Genomic DNA, 8,018 nt, shown 5'->3' with positions numbered 1-8,018 from the left:
TTTTTTTCGTAATTTGGCCAGTGCTGCGACGTTTAGTCCGAAGCAACTTATTTACATTTTTTTCCCTATTTATGATGCAATTTTTGACTGACGCGTTAAATGTTCAATCATACAGACATGAACCAAAAAGTAAGCATTACCATTTGCAACCGCGAGGGAGCCCTGTACGCTTTTAACAACTATATGTTGTTCCCCTTGCGCTAACACCAGTGGAGTTGTTCGGAAGCGACACAGAGGATGGTAACTTGCTTGTTGGACTCGTTGGCTTGTTATGTTAATTAAGCCTGTTCAGTATCCCAGATATGTTCTGTGTGTTATTGTTATTTCAGATTAAATGTCTGTTCTTCCACTTTGTGAAATACACTTCTAAATAAATGTGACTTGTATGTCAAAGCAACTGTTTTTTTCCTCTTCATGGGGCATTTTTTGACTGATGTGACCTAGACTCCGGAGCGACGTATAGTCTGGAAAATACAGAATTCTAATGCCTTTTCAAATTTATTTTGTTTTCAATTGATTGGCTAATCAATTGCTGTGAATGTGGTCCAGTTAATCATCAGGAGTCTTGATTGTTTTGTCCATTTGCATCAAAATTTGTAATAATTTGACAGGCATTCATATTCAAACACTGAATATGATTGCAGACTGATACAGTGGAGGGAGTTTTAGTTTATAAAAAAAAAAAAAGAAATTAAACATTTCACCTGCCAACTTTAGCAACCAGAAACAAATACACTGATTCTTCCAGCATGATTTCAGAACTGCGCTGTACAAATACTCTGATCTAGTTTGCAGTATTTTCAGATAAACAGTTTGTATTGATGCATCATACTAGTGAGCATATTCCACCTGCTGGAAAGAAGAAGATTGTTTACTTGGTGCACAACAAATGATATTTTTAAGGAACTGTGTCCAGAAATTTCCCATCTCCTCTTTAATCCTGTCAGGGTTTATGCACGCTGCATGCAAGACGGCCAATCCATGGTGTCTGGGTACATTGTCAAGTAAGATTTTGGAGACAATTTAATCCCTTTAAATCCTGTTTTGTTTGCTGACATGAAACAGTTTGCCCAGTAAAACCACAATCCAATGAAGATGAGGCTTTTGGAGTAATATGGTTTTCATCACCCAGATTCGATCTTTAAATATTTACTACTAGACATGGCGTGGTGTGTACACACGTGTCATTTTAATTAAATCCTGTGTACAAATCCCCTCTATTTCTCACTTTATTTTAACATGGGTGGTGCATGAGCTCACTATAAAGGAAAAAGTGTGTATGTGTGTGTGTGTGTGGGGGGGGGGGGGTGATAAGCCACATGGAAAGGTACAAGAGCTGATTTGGGGGCAGAGAAAAAACAACAGGCCATTTGAAAGGAACAAAGTGTTAGGAAGTAGAAAGGAGGAGGAGACAGGAAATAAACTGATGTAGATTTGAAAAAGAGCCAGGAAGATGGGAAAGAAAGATGGGATAGATGTGCAGCATGTTTGTCTAACAAGGTTTACACAGAGTTTATTGTTTTGGCAGTGTGCCACTTCCTTAATGGATTTATTTAGTTTTTTTTTTTTATTGGCCCATCTTTGTGTGCTTCTTCCTAACATGTACCAGTCAGTGTACAATTGTAAGTATGCACACTTTAATATAAACTTGGACAGATAAGGGGGAATAAAGTACATCAAAGGTGTAAAACTATTCTGAGACTTAAGGATTTGGAGAAAACAACTTGGTTCAGAACGAAAACGTGTTCAGATACAAGTGAGAAGAAGACGCACAGAGAAGTTGAAGCTGATAATCTGATTGGTGAATGATTCTGTGGATTCCCAGTGGGCGGGGCTACACCGACAGACGAGCAGGAGCTAATAAATCATGTAGTCTGTGTGTAAGTGATAGACTTTGAGTGTGTGTGTAACATGTCGGTGAGGGTTTCACAAAGCTTCAGTCTACTGAATCCAAAGCAGCCTCCACTGTCTGTCTGCTGCTCTGACCCACTTTCTACTGTTTCCCTCCTTCATCCCTCGTTACTTCCATCTTTTATTTTTTCCTCCACTCAACTTGTATTCTGTCTCTCAGCCCTTCTTTTAAGTCCCTGCTGCCCTCCTTCTGGATTTGTTTCTCAATTTACTCAATCTGTTTTCATCCTTTGGTCTAATATTGAGAGTAAGAGCTTGTCTTTCATATTTGGATTATATTGTGAACAATTCAATTGTCTTCATTTTCTTTAAGTTGTATACCTTGACTTTTTTTTTTTTTTTACCATGGCTGATTTTGATTTAATCTTGTTTTCTTGCCACTTTGACAGTACTGTGCAAATGTAATAAAGCATCCCTAATTTCTTTATGCTTAGCTTCCAAAGAGCAAAACTTTTTAATAGACGTGCACCGATTGCAGTTTTCTGGCCGATCATGATCACTAAAAAGTCTGACGTGCCGATTCTGATTTCATCCAATACCGATTTTGTTTTATAAGTGACACTGTGAGGTGTTATAAGGTCACAATGCACCTTCAATTTTCCAGTCTTCATACCCTTGAACAATATCCTAGAAATTATACAAACTTGTTTTAACTGGCCATGAGGGAGAGCTCTGAAATATAAATGAAGTTTAGACAATTCTTGTTAAAACTACAAAATGTTCTGTAAAATCTGTTTCTCGTGTAAGTATCGGCCGATAGCCATTAACCCAAAATTAAGGAAATCGGGGCCGATTTATTGGTGTTTTACCTTAATTGGTGCACCCCGACTTTTTAGTAATCTTAATGTGTTCTTTTTCAACCGTTTTCCAAGTTCTCTGAAGCTCTTTCAAAAATAATAAATGATATTTTGCTGCTTTTTCACTTATTCTCTGTCTTTGTACCTGATCAGGACCACATAATGTGCGGTGTGTGCTTCAAACACTTATTAATGTCTGTCAAACTTTGTTTATCATAAATTGAACAAAAGAAATTGGATAAAATTGTGTTTTTGGGACTAGCTGCTGTTAGTAAAGTGCCTAAAAATGTATTTGGAACTGTTCCTTTGCTAAGTTGTTCACATGTCAACACATTACTGGATCAGTTTCATATGGGAAGGGAGGCGAAGGGAAGTCTGGGCTCGTCGTCAATGTATGTTTCCATACAATGGTGAAATTAGTTCACCCATGTGGAGCAGTGGACAGCTATGTAAGCACCCGGGAAGCAATTCGGGATTAGGTGTCTTGCTCAGAGACGCCACGACATGTGGGAATGGCTGGGAGTTGAACCGTGACTTTCTAGTCCCCAGTCGGCTGCCCTACCTCTACCCCATCTCGACCCCCAGTTCATATTCGTTCATTCATTCATTCAACATTTATTTAGACAGATAAGTCACATTGAGCCTAGAAGACTCATTTACAAGTGAGATCTGTTTAGACAGACAAAAAGTAGTGAAACTGGACACGTGGGAATTGGAGGCGAAAAATTCCTATCAGACTTTTTTTTCCTGCCTGAGAAGAAAAAAACTCTGATATTAAAAAACACCTCGCACAAACAAGCACATAGTGACGTAGACATTCTGCAGAGGGGAGACAACGAGAGCGGTGAGCATGATCATAGATGCTCTCGAGGTCACTGTAAGAGTTCTGATAAAGATGTAATAATCAGCCAGTGTCCTCCGGTGAGATCCGTAATCATTCTCGAGGTATGTCGAGGAATGGCCAAGAACTAACGACTATGAGAATCCAAGAGTCCTGAAATTATGACACAAAGTTTATTCAGCTGGTTTCATCTGGTTATCAGTTGGAAATTCCTCAGGGAGTGGGTGGTGAGTGTCAGATCACATTTTCTCCAGGTGAATTCAGCTAAAATGGTCTTCAAGGCCAGCCAGGGGAGCCAAATTCAGATAAACACACAGATGTTTTGGGGACAGGCAGAACTTAATGACATCTACCTTGAGTCTGTGTTGGTCCACTCTGTTCCGAAATGTCCAAATTACGTGGCCACACCGATGGAACGTGACTGAGTAAAATCCCCAAGATCTGATCCATTCAGCCCAAAGCATTTGAGTCTGGGTACTCGAGGCATGAACTAAGACATCATAAAGGCAAGCAGCGTGATCGGGTCCAAATTTGCTGCTGACGACTTCCTTGATTGATTGATAAAACCAGTAACCAGCCAAATCCAAAAATCAGGAACCATATGATATACTTGACTGTGTTTTTTGGGTATGTTTGTTGTGAACTTTGGTGCTGTCCCAATGGTTGTCTTCACATAAAATCTACACAAAAAATGATCAGAAAAACTATTATAACTTCATCTTTTGAGTTAAGGAGCTTCATTTATTTATTTACATCTGATTTATAGTTCAGACTTATGAACAAGTAAGCAAAACTTGCCTCTGGAAATAGTCAGAACTAAAACCAAGTGTAAAACAAGTCAAAGTCCGGAGATAAACTTTATCACATTTCAAGAAAGTCTGTCCTCTTGAAGGCAAAACAAAAGTACTCAAAGGATGACTCAAGACTTTTGCACAGTATTTTACCTTTGTAAATGTCTACCTGCCTTCTAGCTGACTTGTCTACTTGCTTTATGTAAACTTTACAATAAACTATTTGATGCCTATTTATATTCTGTTCTCAAAACTGTATCAACCTAATTCTAAATTTTAGGTTCAGGTTCAATATAAAACAGATTCAATACTACTGCATCTAAATTTAATACAATTATTCAGATTTTAAAAGAGTAGATAGTTTGTTCCTCATATGAACTTACTCATTTCTCTTTTATAAAGTCAGGGATAAACAAAGCTGTCTTAATTTTATTGTAAATAGTTTTTTAAAAATTACTCTCTTGATGAAAACTCTCTTGATGAAAGTGTGTAACAGATAACAAACCCACTGATAATAATTCAAATGTAAAAGTATTTTAAAACCAAAGTCAGTTATCATTTATATTTCAGCTCAAATTCAGTTTAAAATTTGTAATAAGTTATTTAATATTCCTAGCCTACATGGTTTAAATTGATGTCTACAAAACTGGCATGGGACTAGATTTGGCTGCATTTGTAATCTGTTTGTACTCAGTTGCTGTGACCTAAATCTGTTTGCATCTTTATGCTTTTAAATAATTATGTTTACTACCATAGAAAGAAAAAAAAAATACAGACCATAAAATTGTAATAAGTAGTGTTTATTAATTATGCATCTCATAAATTATAATTCAAACAAGATTGTCTACTCTTACCATGTCATTAAGACTGAGTCTTCCAAATCAGTGATATTTAGGAGAGCTGTTGTGTCTGTTTGTATTGACCATTCACCAACTGGCTTTGGTTGCACTTGAACTATTTCTTATAATCAAAAGTGGCAGCTTAAACTTTCAAAAACTTAAGCAAATTTCTCCAAAACATGAAGCAATTTATTAGTTTTCGTTCCATTCATTTCTGTTTGTATGCATTCTAGACACTAATATTTTATATGGGTTTCTGCTATTAATGAGATACAATCTTTATTGTACTTCTTAATATTTTGTAAGCATTTTGAATTGCAGCTGCTAATGGTTATACAGTCAACCATTTTTTAAAATCTAGTTCAATTCCTTGCATAAACTTTCAAGGGAACAGAAATTTAAAAAATACTATAAACAAAAGCATGGAGTAAGTTAGACCATAATAATTCAAACAGAATATACTGTACACATATTACTTCTTACAGGTTTCAAGGATACCACACAACAATTAAAACTCAAAAATATGAACATTAAAAAATCCACTTAAATTGAACAACGTAAAAATACTAGTGCAGGTCTATGCACAGCAATAAATCAAAAGACCAGTGAGAATAGAAATGCTTTGAGTTCCAGGGCCCCTGATGGGTTGCAACATTTTTAAATTAATGTAAATAAATGGTTAGGTTTGAACAATAAACTACAGTTTTTACATTGATTCTGCTGAATGTGTTTACCAGAAAGAAAGACTCAAACAAGCTGTGCGTGCTAGCACATCAACGCACTAGAGGGCTGATATTATTGAATGTTTTTTGTTTTTTTGTTTTTTTTAACAAATGGTTGGGTGGCTTGTAGTTTATAAGTGCTTTTAGTTCTCAACACAAAAAAAAAGCTGCATAAATACACATGTAAAAAGCCTTCATCACTGGGGGACGGCTTGAGTGATTCATCTATGAACAACCAAAGGTGTCTTTACTGCCATGATGCAGAATGATATTTTGAAAAGGACTTTTGCATCTAAGCTAAATATGAAATCTCTCTAAAAACAATACTGTTAAGCCTTTAAACTGAGCGTGAATCAGCAAAGCTAGCTTGCTAGATCCGGGATATATTTCAGAGGATTTATCCTGTCTAGTTCCTCTCCAGTGGAATGCAAAGGTGGTGTACAGTTCTGGACTACCTGACTCTGGTCATCCACACTCTGCCCAGTCCTTAGGTGCATGGGTTTAAGTTCAGCAATCTCCTGGGCTACTAGTTAATGTTTAACTTTTACACCACCTGTAACCAGATGGAGCACACTGACTACCTTCACAAGATGTATTATCCGTATTCCATTGTTCTAGCTCTCAATATCAAATGCACAGGCAGCCCTCTTATGTTGGGCTGCTCCATATGGTAAGCAGCAATAAGCATTTTGATATGTTTCAAAATGTGCTCATTAAGTTAAACTAGGTCTTAGATGGTTGGTGTCATCACAAGACGCTTTATCCCAAGAGAAAATACACAAACCTGCAACATATTCAGTGAGGTCTTAAAATATAATGGCTTGACTGCTCTGTTTTGCTATGTCAGTAAGTCCAGTCAAACTGGGTCACTTGCAAAGTCAAAAGGACACCCTTGCAGAGTCTGAGACCCTCATTTATAGAAATTAGTTAGATCATTTATTCCCTGTGGAAGAGACTATGTTCAATAATACTTCATACTGTTGAGTTAAGCCACACCATACCCTCTTGAGATAAACTACATTACTGGTACGACCCTTTATGTTTGAAAGACTTTTTGAGACAAGAGAAACTTAAGTTGATATTTCTAGACTCAGATTTTGCATATAAATATGAAGGAGATATAATTTAAATACAAAGAAAAGCTGGCATTACACCGATCAGTGTTTCAACTTTGATATGAAGCTGTTTGTGGTGTAAAGGCTTTTATTCTTAATTTAAGAGTTCAAACTTGAAGCAGAGCTTTCCTCACTTTGATCCTGCCTTTTAACTGAAGGCTGATTGACTGTGTTTTGTTTTAATCTTCAAAGCAGAAACCAGTTCAGAGGATTTCTGAAGCAGATCAGAGATTCATAAGGTCATAAACCGTAGTTTGATTCATTAACAGATCCTCTGACAGACAAAAGTAATGTTTCTGTTTTTGCCCTGCTGGTCCAGAATTCCTCTGTTTGGTATGAACCCAAGTCAAGTTTGGTAAATACTTACATATTCACTATATTTTAAAGAACATCTTTAAGCGTTTGGAAGGTTAGGGTTGTTTTGATGTTTCATCTCTCTTCAACATGTTCAAACTTGGCAGGACGTTGGCTGCTCTTTTGGAACAGGTCTACTTGTGTATACTGTTAATTAGTCAGTGAAATACTAAGATAAATATGGTGAAGGAGCTGGGAATCAAACCAGACTTCATTCAACCCCTTGAGCAACACCTACCCCCCAAACATGGCTTTCCCTCCAGATATTTAATAACCATGAGACATTTTTTATGCTTTTGGCTCTGAGGCAGCAGCAGTCCATTCACCAGATTTTCATCTTCCTGACACATTTTAACTTTCTTTTATAAGTTTGTGATGGTTTGTCAGTGTCCCTGTACGCTCACAAAAAGGATTTATGGTACATTTTATGAGCCTTTTGTTTTTTACAGTGCATATCGGAAGGGTGAGATATGTCTGAGTGACAATACAAATTTTACTGTTAGTACTTGTTTTATTCTCTGTAAGTTACTTACTTGAAGCTTAACTTGTAATTGTTTTACTTGGCAAACTATTTTTGACCAAGCTACAAACTAAAGTCAACCTTAAGGTTCTTTAACTTAAAAAACAACAAAACGTTGACAAATGCCT

The 8,018-nt window shown here is 36.7% G+C and overlaps 1 protein-coding gene across 1 annotated transcript in view; it reads left to right on the top strand.

Moving 5' to 3' along the window:
- jade2 (jade family PHD finger 2) overlaps positions 1-8,018 on the top strand; it is a 263,541-nt gene that overhangs the window by 60,769 nt on the left and 194,754 nt on the right. The window lies entirely within an intron of this gene.

This window comes from Nematolebias whitei, chromosome 14 (assembly GCF_014905685.2).
Source record: "Nematolebias whitei isolate Nwh7 chromosome 14, NemWhi1, whole genome shotgun sequence".
Lineage (NCBI taxonomy): Eukaryota > Metazoa > Chordata > Actinopteri > Cyprinodontiformes > Rivulidae > Nematolebias > Nematolebias whitei.
Note: the sequence above shows the minus strand (reverse complement) of the source record. Positions and strands in the feature narration are given on the sequence as shown.